Below are 17,359 nucleotides of genomic sequence, written 5' to 3'. Positions count from 1 at the left end.
CTATAGAGTGGGAGAAAATTTTTGCAATCTACCCTCTGACAAAGGACTAATATCCAGAATCTACAAGGAGCTTAAACAAATTTACAAGAAAAAAACAACCCCATCAAAAAGCAGGCAAAGGATATGAACAGACACTTCTCAAAAGAAGACATTTATGTGGTCAACATACAAATGAAAAAAAGTTCATCATCACTGGTGATTAGAGAAATGCAAATCAAAACCATAATGAGAGACCATCTCATGCCAGTTAGAATGGCGATCATTAAAAAAATCAGAGAACAACAGATGTTGGAAAGGATGTGGGGAAATAGGAATGCTTTTACACTGTTGGTGGGAGTGTAAACTAGTTGAACCATTGTGGAAGACAGTGTGGCGATTCCTCAAGGATCCTCAAGGATCTAGAACTAGAAATACCAGCAACCCCATTACTGGGTATATACCCAAAGAATTATAAATCATTCTACTATGAAGACACATGCACGTGTATGTTTACTGCAGCACTATTTACAATAGCAAAGACTTGGAACCAACCCAAATGCCCATCAATGATAGACTGGATAAAGAAAATGTGGCCATATACACCACTGAATACTGTGCAGTCATAAAAAAGAATGAGTTCATGTCTTTTGCAGGGACGTGGATGAAGCTGGAAACCATCATTCTCAGCAAATTAACACAGGAACAGAAAAGCAAACACCACATGTTCTCACTCAAAAGTTGAACAGTGAGAACACATGGACACAGGGAGGGGAACATCATACACTGGGGCCTGTCGGAGGGTATGGGGAAAGAGGAGGGAGAGCATTAGGGCAAATACCTGATACACGTGGGGCTTAAAACCTAGATGATGGGTTGATGGGTGCAGCAAACCACCATGGCACATGTGTACCTATGTAACAAACTTACTCATTCTGCACATGTATCCCAGAACTTAAAGTATAATAATAATTTTTAAAAAACCTGACCATACCAAGTCTTTATGAAGATTAGGGGCAACTGGAACTTCTTATACACTAACGATAGGAATGTAAAGTGGTAAACCACTTTGGAAAAAAGTTTGGTAGTTTCTTAAAAAGTTGCACACAGGTTGAGCATCCCTAATCCAAAACCTGACAGTGGAAATATCCAAAATCCAAAACTTTTTGAGCACCGACATAACATACAAAGGAAATGCTCATTGGAGCATTTTGGATTTTAGATTTTTGGATAAGGGACGCTCAACCAGTAAGTTCATGCAAATATTCCAAAATTTTTTTAAAAATCTGAACCCCAAAACATTTCTGGTCCCAAGCATTTCTGATAAAGAGATTCTCAACCTGTATATGGATTCAGCCTTTCTACATCAGTGTATTTATCCAAGAGAAATGAAAACATATGTCTATGAAAATGCATGTGAATACATATAGCAGCTTTATTTGTAATGTCCAAAACTAGACAAAAACCAAATGTCTATGAGAAGATGAATGAATAAATAAATTAGGGTATATCTATTCAATGGAATACTACTCAGTAATACAAAGGACTGAAATATTTAGATCTAACAACAGGAATGAATCTCAAAATCATTACACAGTGTGAAATAGTAAAAAAAAAAAAGGCTACTACAGTATGATCCTATTTAAATAAATTTGTGAAAAATATAAAGTAATCTATAGTTACAGAAAGAAGATCAGTGGTTTCTTGGCTATGCCGGGGAGGGCAGCAAGAGCCGTGAGGGAGAATTTATAAAGTCATGAAACTCTTGGAGGGGAGGGTGTGTTCATTGTCTTGATTGGGATAATTTCACAAGTATACATATGTCAAAACCTATAAGAGAGTACACTTTATATATGTACAATTATGTATATTATACCTCAACAAAGCTGTTAAAAAATTATCCCCAGTACTGGCAAAGATGAAAAAAAGACACATTCTTATACTTTTGGTGTAAATGTAAATCACTATGACTTTTCTGAAGGTCAAGTTGGCTTGTCACAATCTATAAAAATGTGTACCTTTGGATCCCGATATTCAACTTCTAGGACTTGGTTATAAAGACATTCATCATAGTGCTGTGAATGTCTTATAATAGCAAAAAATGGAAAGGGAAAATTCTCGCCAAGACTTGAAATCGGAGGAACGTGACAGTTCATACAGAAAAGAACAAGTTCATGTTCCGCTCACAGAAATGGCTCCAGGTGGGAGTCACAAGAGCAGTGGAGGAGTCTCGCCTGATGACTCAGACTCAAAGTCCTAAGGATTTGGGCCCAGCTGTGGCTAATAGTGAAAGCCCCTCCTCTGAGGCTGAACATGTGACAGAGATCTGAGGAGCTGAGACCTTGGGACCAAGCTTGGGGACCACTGAGGCAGGGACCCAAACTTTGAAAGCAGCAGCCCTACAGCAGTCTTGGATAAGAACCTGGGCAATGGACTAGTCCTCAGTGACCCACAGAATGGCATCTACAACACTGATAATGGTAAGCTTGTCAGACTTGATCTCTCTCTCCAGCTGGCATTTGGAAGCAAGACTAGCCTAAACTGAGAAAACTCCAATTGGAGACAATGGAGACATGCTTGGCATAAAAGAAAAACATTGTATTTTCTGATAATAAAGAGAAGTGAGAATGTGAACATTAATTATAAAAATGAAACTTTTTATAAAAATGTTAAATGTGACCACATTTGTTCCCTAACACGGTGAAGTGGTCCTATGGGTTACATATTTATACCATTAAAAAAAATAGAGATTATATTGAATAATATAATCTTTTTTTTCACATATGTTGCGAACATCTTTTCAGATCAATAATATTCATCTGTATCATTTAAATATAAAATAATATTCCATTTATATTCTATAAATGTACTGTGTTTTTTTTTCATTTTAACCATGCTCCAACATTTGGATATTTTGTTTATTTCTTTTTTTTTTTTAATAGAAATTGATCCATCTCTTATCAGGATGGAGTCTGCATTTCAAGGAATATTGTGAACAGTGGCTTTTGTAAGACCAGAAAAGTTTCCACAATACATTTTCCAAAGACAGTGAGAACCTCTTCATTCTTCATTACATAATTAAAAGAAAGAATCAATTGACTCTTACCTGAAAAAAGCAGATCTGCTGTAAGATAACTAGCTTTATTCATACAAGAGGAACAGGGGCCATTTCTTCATGGATAAATATCCAGATAGACAGGTGAATAAATGAGAAACAAAAAGAGAGAGGGGAGGAAAGAAGGAAAGAAGAAGGAAGAAAGGAAGGAAGGAAGGAAGGAAGGAAGGAAGGAAGGAAGGAAGGCAGGCAGAAGGAGGGAGGGAGGGAAGGAAGGAAGGAAGGAAGGAAGGAAGGAAGGAAGGAAGGAAGGAAGGAAGGAAGGAAGGAAGGAAGGAAAGGAAACCAATCACCAGGGTGTTAAAGGTGGATATCTACTCTGATGAAGCCACAGGAATGCCGTTTTTTCTTATTTTACTTCTCTTATTGTTTTTTCTGCACTGATCATGCTATTTTTGAATAGGAAAAATATGTTAACATTAATAAATTTAAAATGAAATTATATAACCATATATAACTAAGATTCACTCAGCTACAGAAAAAAATATTCTAATCTGATTTGAATTTTTGTTTTTTCAATGCAGTCATAATAAAAAGAGCGACTGATTTGAAAATGTCGTAAAATTAGATTTCTATCAATGCTTTAGAATTGAAACAGATTTATCTAAAGAGATATTTCAGAAGGCAAAATCATTGCATCAGAATTTTTGAGCTTCATAAAGAAATGGAATCTTTATGTTTTGAGAGGCATTCATTTATAATTAATTTATATTCATATATATCTTTTACATTGAAAAAAATTTCAACTATGCTTTGAAAGCTATTCATATGTACATAAATAATATAGCTACCTAAGGATGGATGCATAGATGATAGATGATAGATAAATAGACAGACAGATAGATTGCTATCCTTTTAGTTGCTGATAGCATTTCATGTTATGAATATAGCACATTTTTTATATCCATTCCTCTATTCCTTTATACCCATTCCTCTATTGATGAAGCTCTACGTGACTTGCAGAATTTTACTGAGCGATAATGTGAATTTAGGGTTGAAAGAGCACACTTGGGTTGGGCTGCCTGCCTAAGTTCAAATCCATTCCTACCATTTACAAGCCACATGACCTTAGGTAATGTCCTCAACATTTTTGTTATGTTAGTTTAAAAAAAAATCTATAATTTTTTAGGGTATCTTAATGGTACTTACCCGCTAGAGTTGTTATGAGGATTGTATGGGGTAATATTTGTAAAGTGCTTGGAATCAAGACTGGAATGTAGTAAGTACTACATGAGTGTTTGTTAGATACATGCCAAAAGGAACATTCTTGTAAGCGCTTCCTTGTTCACAGTTGCAGGAATTTGTCTAGGATTCATATCCAGAAGTGAAATTTCTGGGTTGTAGGGTATGCAGATTTTTAATTTTATTAAATGCTGCCAAGTTACACTTCAACATGTCAGTACTAATTAATGTTCCCACAAGGGTGACTTTTTGTCACATATCTGACATTGTTCAACAAAACCTCTTTAATTTGACATGATGGATGAAAATGATATCTTCTTTGTATTAATTTACCTTGTCCTGATAAGTGATGAGAGTAAATATATTTACACTCTGAACATATTCATAATTCCTCTTCTGTTAAATACCTGTTCAAATTAATATTCTTTTCATGGATTCATATGGAGTGGCTTTTTCTTACTGATTTGAAGGAATATTTTATATACTGCAGATACTAAGGCTTTGTTTGCTACGTTTGTTGTAATTATACTTAATTTGTTTTTCAGCTTTGTTGACAGGAAATCTTTGCTATATGCAAGTTTTGTTTTTCAAAATTTAAAATTAAAAATGTAATACATTAGCATAGTTAAAAATTTAAGATATATATATTAAAAGATATAGAGTGAAAAGACACCCATTCGCATAGCCTTGTTTCCCATTTACTTAGTTCTTGCCTGACCCTCTGCCACAAGAAACAAGATGTATCCCTCCCAAGTTTCTTAATTCAGATACAAACAAGTCACAGTATGTATTTTATTTCCACAATTATTTTTTTTTTTCCAGCAAGGTTTCTGATACCCAAGCTGGATTGCAGTGGTACGATCACGGCTCGCTACAGTCTCAACCTCCCAGCTCAAGAGATCCTCCCACCTCAACATCTCTCGTCGCTGAGACCATAGGTTTGCACCACTACATCAGGCTAATTTTCGTGTGTGTGTTTTGTCTGTTTGTTTGTTTTTGTGTGTGTGTGTTTTATGTTAGTTAGTTAGTTTGTTTTTTGTAGATGGGGTTTTGCCATGTTACCCAGGCTGGTCTTGAACTCCTAGGCTCAAGCAATCCACCCACCTCAGCTGACCAAAGTTCTGGGATTACAGGGATGAGCCACCAAGCCTGACCTATTGTCACGATTTTACATACAAAGTTGGTTGCTCTATACACTCAGTTCTGCAAATTGCTTTAATTACTTAACAATATATCTTGGTACTCTTTCCAACTCAGCATGTGGAGGGCTTACTGACTCTTTTGAAAGCTATTAGTCCACTGTGCAGATGTGCCACCATTTATTTAATGACTGGCACTTGCATAATTTTAATATTTTGTATTCCTAAAAATAGAGCAATAAATTAGATTGAATGCTTTTCATTTAAAAGAATCATTTTCTTTGATCATTTATGTTTTTTTCTGTCTAGTTAAGAAATCTTTGCTTACCCCAAGTTCATAAAGATTCTCCTTTATTTTCTTCTAAAATATGTAGAGGTTTTTTCCTGTTTATGTTTTAATGCAAAATTCATTTGTTGTTTTTAATGTGAGGTAGAAGTCTGTTTTTATTTTCTGTATATAGAGAGCATGTTTTTCTAATACAAATTTTTAAACGTAGTTATACTCTATCTATTAATTTATGATACCAACTCTGTTATACTCCAAGTTTACATATGTGTTCAGGTCTATTTCAGGAGTCTCTATTATGTTCATTGGTCTATTTGCTTTCTTCTGTGCCAGTACTATACCATTTTTTATTATGTTCATTTTTTTAATGTCTTAATATAGAGTAGAAAAAGTACCCCTTCATTGTTCTTTCTTCTTGAAATGTCTTAGCAATTCTGTGACTACATACATTTTACCTGCAACCAGAGTCCATAGAAATCAATTTGAAAACTTGATGAGAATTATAATGAATATATAATTTAGGGAATATCAATATCTTTCACATGTTGATTTATTTAATTTACACACAAGATAAAATTTCCACTTATTCAAGTACTCTTTTATTTTGCTCAATAAACTATTACATATTGTTTTCATTAAGTTCATGCACATATTTGTAGGGTTTATTCCTAGATACTTTATAGTTCAATCGCTGTTGCTTCTTTTTTATGTGATTCTTTTTTTCCTATTACATTTATATTTCGTTATTCCTAGTATAAGGGAACTTTAAGGTTTGTATATTGGTTTTTATCCACACTCTTGCTGAACCACATTATTAGTTTTAAATATTTATGTGTAGATTCTCTTGTATTTTGGCAATCTTATCATCTGCAAATATAAACTTTTTTTCCTAATTTATTTATCTCTTACTTCTTTTTAAAATTCATTTGTACCCACTTCTGATTTTTTTTTTTTTTTTTTGAACCATCTTGCCTGTAGTCATTTCAAAGAACCGGCGTCAGTTTTGTTGGTCAGCCTCACTCTCACCTTTTTCATTTTTATTTTTATAATTTCTATTTCGTTGCCTTCTACTTTTTTCTCCTTGTTTCTTTTCTACAACTTTTATTGGGTTTACATTTTCCCCTGGCCTCTTGGAATTACTATTTAGCTCTTCATCTTCGATTTTGGTTTGCTGAAGTCTTCGCTGTAAGTTGTATTTATGGATTTTATATTCTTATCTTCATTACTTCCTTCTACTTTCTCTAGGTTTATTTTGCTGTTTTTTTTTTTTTTCCACTTTCTTGAGCTTGAAGTTGACGTCATTGATTTTTTAGCTTTTCTTTTTCCCTCACATTTCCCTTTAAAACCATAAGTTTCATGACTGTAGTTGCCATTTTTAAGTATTGATATGTTGTATTTTTATTATTGAGTTCAAAATATTTTCTATTTTTATTGTGACTTTTTGACCCAAGCAGTTATTTACAAATCCACTGTTTGATTTCCAAACATTTGGAGATTTTTCTAGTTACCTTCTTACTCTCCAACAGTGGGCAGAGAGCCTACTCTGTTCAGTCCTTTAAAATATTTTGAAACTTGCTTCATGTCTCAGCATATGATCATTTAAAAAATGTTTTGCATGCTGAATCCAGTGTTCTATTCATGTACATTAGATCAAGTTTTAAAATTATTTTTTCTATTATTATAATCTTAATTTTTTATGCCTTGTTCTATTAGGTATTTAGAGGTGTGTTACAATTCTTGGTATGTTTAGGAATTGTCCATTTTTCCTTATGTCTGTTTTGTAATTCTATCTATTTTGAGTCTCTGTTATACCTAGAGAGAAAATTTGAATTGTTATAATCTTCCTTGTGGATAAAAACTTTTATTATTTTATTTTTATTTTTTAGAGACAGGGTCTTACTCTATCACCCGGCTGGAATGCAGTGGCATGATCATAGCTCACTGCAGCCTTGAACTCCTGAGCTCAAGCAATCCTCCCACCTCAGCCTCCCGAGTAGCTTGGACTACAGGTGCACCACCATGCTCTGCTAAGTTTTAAAAATTATTTTGGAGATGTGGTCTTGCTGTGTTGGCCAGGCTGGTCTTGAACTCTTGGCCTCAAGAGATCCTCCCACCTTGGCCTCCCAAAGTGCTGGGATTGCAGTCAGGAGCCACTACACCCAGCAAAATTAATTTTATTATTATGACGCATTCTCTAATAGTGCTTTTTCATTCAAAGTTAGCTTCTCTGATAATAATATAACTACATAATTCTTTTGGTTAATATTTGCATGCTATGTTTCTTTTCATCTTTTTACTTTTAACTTCTCTTTATCCTTATGTTTTAGATGTCTCTTTTTTACATTATATGGTTTTTATCTTTCTTTAAATCTATTCATCTTTGTCTTTTAACTAGAACATTTAGACAATTTGCATTTGATTTCATTATTTATATATTTGGGTTTAAGTTTACCATCCTGGTATCTGTTTTCCATTTGTTCTATTTGTTTTATGTTTTCTTTTTCTCTGATGTCTTGCTTTTGTTTACATTGAGCATTTTTATTCCTCTTTTCTCCGCAATAAGTTTAGAAATTATTAATATATACTCATTTACTATTCTTTTAGTACTTCCTTAAAGAATATAACAAGTAAACATGTATATAATTTTATATGTCAATATATAATATGTGTGTATGTATGTGTGTGTATATATACATATGTACATATGGAGGAATCACCATGACACATTTTTTCAGCAATGATATTATGATGTGCCTAAGTGTGGATTTCTTTTAATTTATCCTGCTTAAGATTCATAGGGCTTCTTGAATCTGTAGTTTGAGGTCATTTTTGGAGTATTTATAGCTGTTGCCTCTTCAAATTGTTATTCTTGCCCCATTCGCTTTCTTTTCCTTGTAAGTCTTCAGTTACATGTGTAAGAAACTACTTTATTGCACTATTTATGTCTCTTAATTCCACTTGTAGTTTCTATTTTTTTCTGATTTGTCTTCCACTTTTTAAATTCCCTCTTCAGCCATGACTAACAGACTTCCATCCACTAAAATTTTAATTTTAGCCATTGTAATTTTTGTTTATCAAATTTTCACTTGCTTCTTTTTTATATATAAATTCCAATTCTCTGCTGAACTTTTAATTATATCTTTTTCCCCTCTTTGAACATGGTAAGTATAATAATAATAATAGTTATTATTATTATTATTATTATTTTGAGATGGAGTCTTGTTCTGTCGCCCAAGCTGGAGTGCAGTGGTGCAATCTTGGCTCACTGCAACCTCCACCTCCTGGGTTCAAGCAATTTTCTTGCCTCAGCCTCCTGAGTAGCTGGGATTACAGGCACAAGTCACCATGCCTGTCTAATTTTGATATGTTCAGTAGAGACGGGGTTTCTCCATGTTGGTCAGGCTGGTCTCAAACTCCTGACTTCGTGATCCTCCCCCCTTGGCCTCCCAAAGTGTTGGGATTACAGGAGTGAGCCGCTGCACCCAACCAGCATAATTATCTTAAACTCTATGCCTAATAATTTAATTTCAGTACTTGGGGATTCAGAGAGTCCATTTCTGTTGGCTATTTTTTTCTAGTTTTTACTCATATTGTATTCTTTCCTTGTATGCTAAGTTGTGTGTGTGTGTGAATGGACATCGTATTTGCAGTGTCCATCATAGAAATAATTTAATGCTAAGGATGACATGTTCTTAGGAAGAGAATTTGCATTTGCTTATGCCAGCTACCTAGAGGCATTAGCATGGTATCAACTCAATTCAGTTTAGGTACTGAGATAAGTTTAAGCTGAATTCACTTCTATTTCCAGTTTATCCTGTCTCTGGGATAGATGCCCTCAGAGTTTCTACAGGGGTTTCTACAAGTCCCCTTTCCTTCTTGATAGGTCCTAAACTCTAACGGCCATTCACTTTCCTTTGTGAAGCTATGAAAAGTAATACTCAACTTCTCAGCCTCTTAGGCTTTCAGGTTCCCTTTGAGTCAGCAAAGCTCACCAAAGAAAAATGGACCCCAAAGACAGGTTCACCTCTCTGGGCTTTGATCCCTCTCCACATCTTGACTCACTGATACTTTAATATCTTTTTGCATTTTCAGAACCTTGGAACAAACTGTTCTTTCAAACATTTAAAAATTATATTTTTTTCCAGATTTTATTGTCCTTAGTAGAACAATTGGTCAGATTTATGCAGCCTATCTTTATTGAAAGTAGAATTCTGAAGCAGTTAATATTTTATTTTAAAAATGATTTTTTCCATAAGATTAGAAAATTTGTCTACACATGCACTGGGATTGCTTTGAAATGGCATTTGTGAATACTTTTGTGTCATTTCTACAACCTTACTTTTAATAGCTCAAGAGTTCACATTGTAAAGGCACTAAATAAAGCAATAAATTGCTTTGAAAAATGTCTCAACTCCAAATATGCTTCACCAGCATACATAACTCTAGTTCTTTATAAGCAATGGTATTAGAGTTGCCAGGGAAACACCTTAACTAGTTCCTTCATCCTTGAGCCATCATAAAAGATTTTCACCAACATTTCAAGGACTAAACAATGACTAACTTTCTTAACTAAAGGAGATTTCAGAAAACAACTACTAAGGCTGATATGAAACATATGCTAAGAAGGCAAGAGCATGAAATTAATTTTTTTTTAAATGTGGGTACTATTGTCTTTATCTTTACTACCCCATAAAGAATGGTTTGTGAGCTGGATGCAACCCCCATCCCTAATATGCTTCATTATTAAAGCAACACTTAATTAAGTGGCATACAAAGCCAGAAACATGCTGTGGTTTAAGAAAGTTTCTTAGGTTATTTTCAGATGTTTCTAGTTTGGCAAGAGCCAGAGCATATTTTGTTGAGCACATTTTATTCCTATGTGTATTTTAAGGGAAATTTAACCCATGTGTTTTATTTCATTAATATTTTGCCAAGTTAAATGGTTCTTTTGTAAGATATATTTAATGTTGTTATTTTTATGAGGCTTTTCCCCCTGGATTATGAATTCATATGTCACCTAAAATAAGTATACTTTGATCCAAATATCTTGTAGTTACAAAGTCAGAAACCCACAGAACTTGGGTGATTTTTCCAGCAGTGCCAAATACAATATTTTATGTGTACTACTAACATAATGAATTTTTCTCCTATTTGTCAATCAGCACTTTATTGGAAAAACAGAATTATCCACATTTTAAAGTCCTGCTTTTTGATCAATATCCAGAGGAGACCGTAGCCAAATTCAATATGAACCACTGACTTCAGGTAATGGGTGTAGATCTAAGTGTGTGATCTGTATAATGACTAAATCACAGCTACGCTGATTTAAGTGGACACATCAGAGGACTTGAATACTAACCCATATCAGTGTCAAAAGTGACCAGGCCGGGCGTGGTGGCTCACTCCTGTAATCCCAGCACTTTGGGAGGCTGAGGTGGGTAGATCACGAGGTCAGGAGCTCAAGACAAGCCTGGCCAAGATGATGAAACCCCATCTCTACTAAAAATACAAAAAAAAAAAAAAAAAAAGAAAAGAAAAAAATAGCCAGCGTGGTGGCAGGTACCTGTAATCCCAGCTACTTGAGAGGCTGAGGCAGAGAATTGCTTGAACCCGGGAGGCAGAGGTTGCGGTGGACCGAGATCGCGCCACTGCACTCCAGCCTGGGAGACAGGGCATTCTCCGTCTCAAAAAAAAAAAAAGTGACCAGTGACTATATGGACAATAGGAACTTTCAATCAATATTAGTCAGAGTACAAATTAGTAAATTGCTTTAGAAAACAATTTAGATTATCTAATGAAGTTGCAGATGCACATGATGTATAACCTAATAATTTCACTCCTAGGTATAGTCCTAGAGAAACCTGTACATGTAAACCAGGACACATATACAAAAAGCTTCACAGTGTCATAACAAAAAACTGAAAATAACTTAAATATCCATCAATAAGAAAATGGGTAAGTAAATTGTGATAGTCATACAGTGAGATTATACAGAGCAATGAAAATGAATGAATTATAGACACATACACAATTATAAACACATTAACATGGATGAATCTCAAAAACAGGGTGCTGAATGAATAAAAACAAGTTATAGTAGAAAAATGCACTATGATTATATGAAATTCAAAAATGTGTAAGAAAAGACTTTAACATTTAAGAATATGTATAAATATAGAACACTAGAAATAAAAACATGGAATGATATAAATAAAATTCAAGATAGTCATTATTTCTCATAGAGTAATGGAATGTCAAGGAGCTAGAATACATGAAGAGCTTTAAGATTGCATTAATGTTCTGTTTTCTAAAAGCTGCACGGTATGTACGTAAGTTTTCTTTTTTTATCCTCTTTGTACTTAAGAAATATGTAGTGAATATTATTTTGTATCTATTCAACTTTTAAAACTTAATTTAAAATGCAGATTCAAGCATGCAATCAACATACTGTATTATTTACCTACAACCCCAATTCCCATGAAACCAAAGCAAAAGGTGCAGTCTGTCAGAGTTTAGTTATATGTTTAATGCTTCCTTTCCTGTCCTGACTTAAAAAAAAAAAATCCCTTTGGGTCTTTCTACGTCTTACATAGCTGGGCTATTCCTTGTATTTTCGGATTAGATTAAATACTATCAGGCAGCTTCTGTCATTACATGTAAGTAGCAGTGATTACTCTATCAGAAAAAAAAATCTATAATAACATGGCATAGTAGTTAATGTTTGACAAGCAAGTCTCAGTGGTGTACTATAGCTGTCAGTATAACCATTAGTAACATGAAGACACAATGGGCTAAATTCTACAAGAGAATAGAACTCTCCCTCCGTGAAAACAAGCACTGAACTCTTTCCAAACAAGGAATCTATTTATTGTGTAGAATCAATTATTTACAAACTGAGGGCAGTTAGCTTCTTTCTTCCCCTTTCTCTGCCTTTCTCCCCTCTGTTCCTCACTTACTTCCTTCCTTTTCCAACTTTATTGTTGTTATTACTATTATTCCCTTCCTTCCTTCCTTCCTTCCTTCCTTCCTTCCTTCCTTCCTTCCTTCCTTCCTTCCTTCCTTCCTTCCTTCCTTCCTTTCCTTCCTTCCTTCCTTCCTTCTCTCTCTCTCTTTCTCTCTTTCTCTCTTTCTCTCTTTCTCTCTTTCTCTCTTTCTCTCTTTCTCTCTTTCTCTCTTTCTCTCTTTCTCTCTTTCTCTCTTTCTTTCTTTCTTTCTTTCTTTCTTTCTTTCTTTCTTTCTTTCTTTCTTTCTTTCTTCTTCTTCTTTAATTTTTTTAGAGCCTCACTCTGTCACTCAGGCTGGAGGGCAGAGATGCAATCTTGGCTCACTGCAACCTCCGTCTCTGAGGTTCAAGCAATTCTCCTGCCTCAGCCTCCCAAGTAGCTGGGATGACAGGCATGAGACACCATGCCCAGCTAGTTCTTTTCTATTTGTAGTTTCACCATGTTGGCCTGGCTGGTCTCAAACTGACCTCAAGTGATCCACTCACCTCGGCCCTCCAAGGTACTGGGATTACAGGTGTGAGCCACCATGCCCAGCCCTTTTCCAACTTTATTAAATATCTATTTTGTGCCAGTTGCCAAATGTTTATGTATGCACTGGTGTCCCCAAAGGATTGCTGGAACTTCTGGCAGTGCATATCCTGCTGTCACAACTCCTTTTCGTTCTGGAAAACAATGATACTTTCTTTGGTTAATCAAGTGACACTTTCACAAATTTTGCCATATTTGTTACTTGTATAATTTCTTTTTTTTTAATTGTGAGTTCTACAACATATACAAATGAGTATATGTAATGTATATTTATATATAAAGAATGATGACATTATATATTACACATAATCTATATTATGTGTAAGATATAATTTAAAGAATGACGACATTAACACTCATATACTCATGAATCAGGCTAAGGAATAGACACTAACTGCAATTAGAATGTGTACACTCACCAATTTTTCCTCCTTCTTCTCATTTAGAAATAATGCACTGCTTGAATTTTATATCATAATTCCCTTACTTTTTGCTTCATAGTTTTATAACCTATTTGTTTCTCTAAATATTTTACATGTTTTGAGATATTAATATTAATGTGGTAATATAGTACACATTCTTCTATGACTTAATGTTGTTTATTCAACATTCCATTCTTGTGATTCATCCTATGATGTTGTGGATGATTTACTTTTTACAGTTGCATAGTATTCCACTGTATGTCTTTTTCTCATTTTATCCTTTTTTTTTTGATGGACATATGACTTGTTCCCAGCTGTGGCAACTGCAAGAGTCAGCTTTGGACATCCTTATAGGTGTCTCCTAATGCAAACGTGCAAGTGTTTCTCTTGGCAATGACATTGTTAGGTCATAGGGTATTTTATTGAAAATGCTTATTTATTTTCCAAATAGCTGTCCAAATTTACATTCTCATCTGCAGTGGGTGAGAGTTCTTTACATCATTATTAACAGTTAATAGTGCTTGAGTTTTAAATTTCTTCTCATCAATGAGTTTGGACATCTTTCAATATTTATTTGCCGTTCATATTTTCTTCTGTGAAGTGTTTTTTCATGTCTTTTGCCTGTTTTTCCATTTTGTTCTTGATCTTTTTCTTCTTGATTCATGTGCTCTTTGTATGTATTTTATGTGTTCTTTTTGCTATATATGTATCTCAAGTATGTCCTCCCAGTCTGTAGCTTAAAGTTTGATCTCTTTATGATATTTAAAAATCTCCTTTATTATATTTATTTTAATGTAGTCAGCATTATAAATATTTTTCTTTATGCTTTGTGCTTTTTGTGTCTTATTTAAAAAATCCTTCTCTACATGATTATAAATATATTCTCCTTTGCTGTCTCCTAAAAGTTTTCAAAGTTTTGCATTTCACATTTAAGTCCTTAATCGGCAAAGAATTGACAGTTGTTCGTGGTGGAATATAAGGATCTGGTTTTTTTTTAAATTTTATTTTTGTATAATCAATCAATAGAGTTCCATTTGTTTTAGGAGTTAATCCCTTTTCCAGTGATCTGTACTGCCATCTTCACACATACCATTTTCTTCTAGGGAAGAGTCTGCTTCTGGAATCTACAATATGTTTTGTTATTTTAGAATATTGTCTATCCCTGTGCGAATACCACATTGTTTCAATTACCATATTTGGTAGAGCACATTGCCTTCTTTTTCCTTTCTCAAAATTATTCTAGTGATTCTTGACCCTTAGCATTTCCATGTAAACTTTAGAATCAGATTGCAACTTCCATGTAAAATTCTGTCTAAATTTAAATTAAATAGTATGGGACCTGTAATCCCAGCACTTTGGGAGGCTGAGGTGAGCAGATGGCTTGAGCCCAGGACTTCAAGACCAGCCTGGGAATTATTGTGAAACCTCATCTCTACAAAAAAATAGAAAAATTAGCCAGATGTGGGAGTATGCAACTGTAGTGGCAGCTACTCAAGAGGCTGAGGTGGGAGGACTGATTGACCCTGGGTTGAGACAGGGCTGCAGTGAGCTGTGATCATGTCATTGCACTCCACTGTAGGTGACAGAGTGAGATAGAAAAGGAAAGGAAGGGAAAGGAAGGGAAAGGAAGGGAAGGGAGGAAGGGAGGAAGAAAGGAAGGAAGGAAGGAAGGAAGGAAGGAAGGAAGGAAGGAAGGAAGGAAGGAAGGAAGGAAGAAAGAGAAAGAAAGAAAGAAAGAAAGAAAGAAAGAAAGAAAGAAAGAAAGAAAGAAAGAAAGAAAGAAAGAAAGAAAGAAAGAAAAGGGAGAAAGAGAAAGAAAGCAAGGAAGGAAGAAAGGAAGGAAGGAAGGAAAGGAAGAAAGAAAGAAAGAAAGAAGAAAGAAAAGGAAAGAGAGAGAAAGAAAGAAAGAAAGAAGAGAGAGACAGTATGAAATTTACAGATAATCTGGGAAGAATTAACATTGTTACATTAAATTTTCACATTCATAAGGTTGCCATAGTTCCAAAATTATTTAAGTCTTTTTGACGTTTTTCAATAAATTATTTTATTTCATATTTGGCTTTGAACATTTCTTTGCTAGGTACTTTATTTTTGTTACTATTGTCAGTGGTGGGAATGCAAATTGATAAGACTGTTCTGGAAAACTACATAACAGTACTTTATGATGTAGAAGAAGTGCGTGCCTATCCCTGGCAATGCCAGCCCCAGGTGTCTACCAAGGGAAGCTCTTGCCCGTGAACATCAAGAGATCCATAAAAACAGCCTTATTCACATTCAAAAACAAAAAACAATCCACATGTCCATAAGCAGTATAGCGGATAAATTACTGTGATAGATTCACTGAAATAGCACATAGGAATAAAATTAGCAAAATCTATGCATATTAACTTGTATAAACATTAAAATCATAATGTTGAGTGAAAAAAGCAAGTCACAGAAGACTCCATATAGAGATCCTTTTAATATAAAATGCAAGGACAGAAAATATTATATTTAAGTATATTAGGCAATATGTTAGCAGCACAGGCATATGTGGTAAGATTATTAAAAAGGCAAGTAAATGATTAGCATTGAACTCAATACAGGAGTTACCTGGAAATGGAAGGGAACAGAGTTGGTACTGGAGGGGCACATTGTCAGCTTTGAAATATTAGTCATTTTCTATTTCTTAAGTAGGCTAGAGGGAACATATGTGTTTGTTTTATTTTTTTTAAATATACAAATGTGTGTGTATATGTATGACATACATATATAGTGTATCTACTTTTGATGTATGATATCATCTACAATAAACTCTTCATACAATTTAATTAAAACTTTTAATAATTGAACTTTTTTGTTAATCCAAAGTACTTTTATGGTTTCATGATAGCTCATTAATATGTCAGCCTCAAGAGTGGCTTATGGCTGGAAAGTTTTCCTTAGCCCCCTGGAAAATTGAAAGTGGAATAAATGACAAACTTTGAGATCCTTTTTTTATTTCCAATACTCCTTTCCTGTTTAAAATTATCCACTCCAAGCTGTATCTTTTCTTTCTTTTCTTTTCTTTTCTTTTTTTTTTTTTTTTTTTGAGACGGAGTCTCGCTCTGCCGCCCAGGCTGGAGTGCAGTGGCGCGATCTCAGCTCACTGCAAGCTCCACCTCCTGGGTTCACGCCGTTCTCCTGCCTCAGCCTCCCGAGTAGCTGGGACCACAGGCGCCCGCTACCTCGCCCGGCTAGTTTTTTTGTATTTTTTAGTAGAGACGGGGTTTCACCGTGTTAGCCAGGATGGTCTCGATCTCCTGACCTCATGATCCGCCCGTCTCGGCCTCCCAAAGTGCTGGGATTACAGGCTTGAGCCACCGCGCCCGGCCAAAGCTGTATCTTTTCATACGTCCTGTTACATTGACTGAATTGCACGAAACTCTCTTATTTAAAGAAAGTAATCTAGTTCAAATTTTCCTAAACTTTAAGTCATTTGAAAATCTCTTTATAATTTTTGAGATATCCATTATCACATATGCTGTTACATATATTGTATTTTTCTTTATTTTTCATTTCATATTTTATTTCAAAATGTAGTATTTTTCATTAAGTTTATCTTAATTGGGCTCACTTTTGCTATACTTACCTCACCTTAAGAAATATTAGTGAAATCATGAGCTTGATGTGCTACTCCTATTTTATCTGCTATTCATGAAAATAGAATCATAACTATTAACATATTT

This window comes from Theropithecus gelada, chromosome 2, assembly GCF_003255815.1.
Source record: "Theropithecus gelada isolate Dixy chromosome 2, Tgel_1.0, whole genome shotgun sequence".
Classification (NCBI taxonomy): domain Eukaryota; kingdom Metazoa; phylum Chordata; class Mammalia; order Primates; family Cercopithecidae; genus Theropithecus; species Theropithecus gelada.
This window is presented reverse-complemented; position numbering follows the sequence as displayed.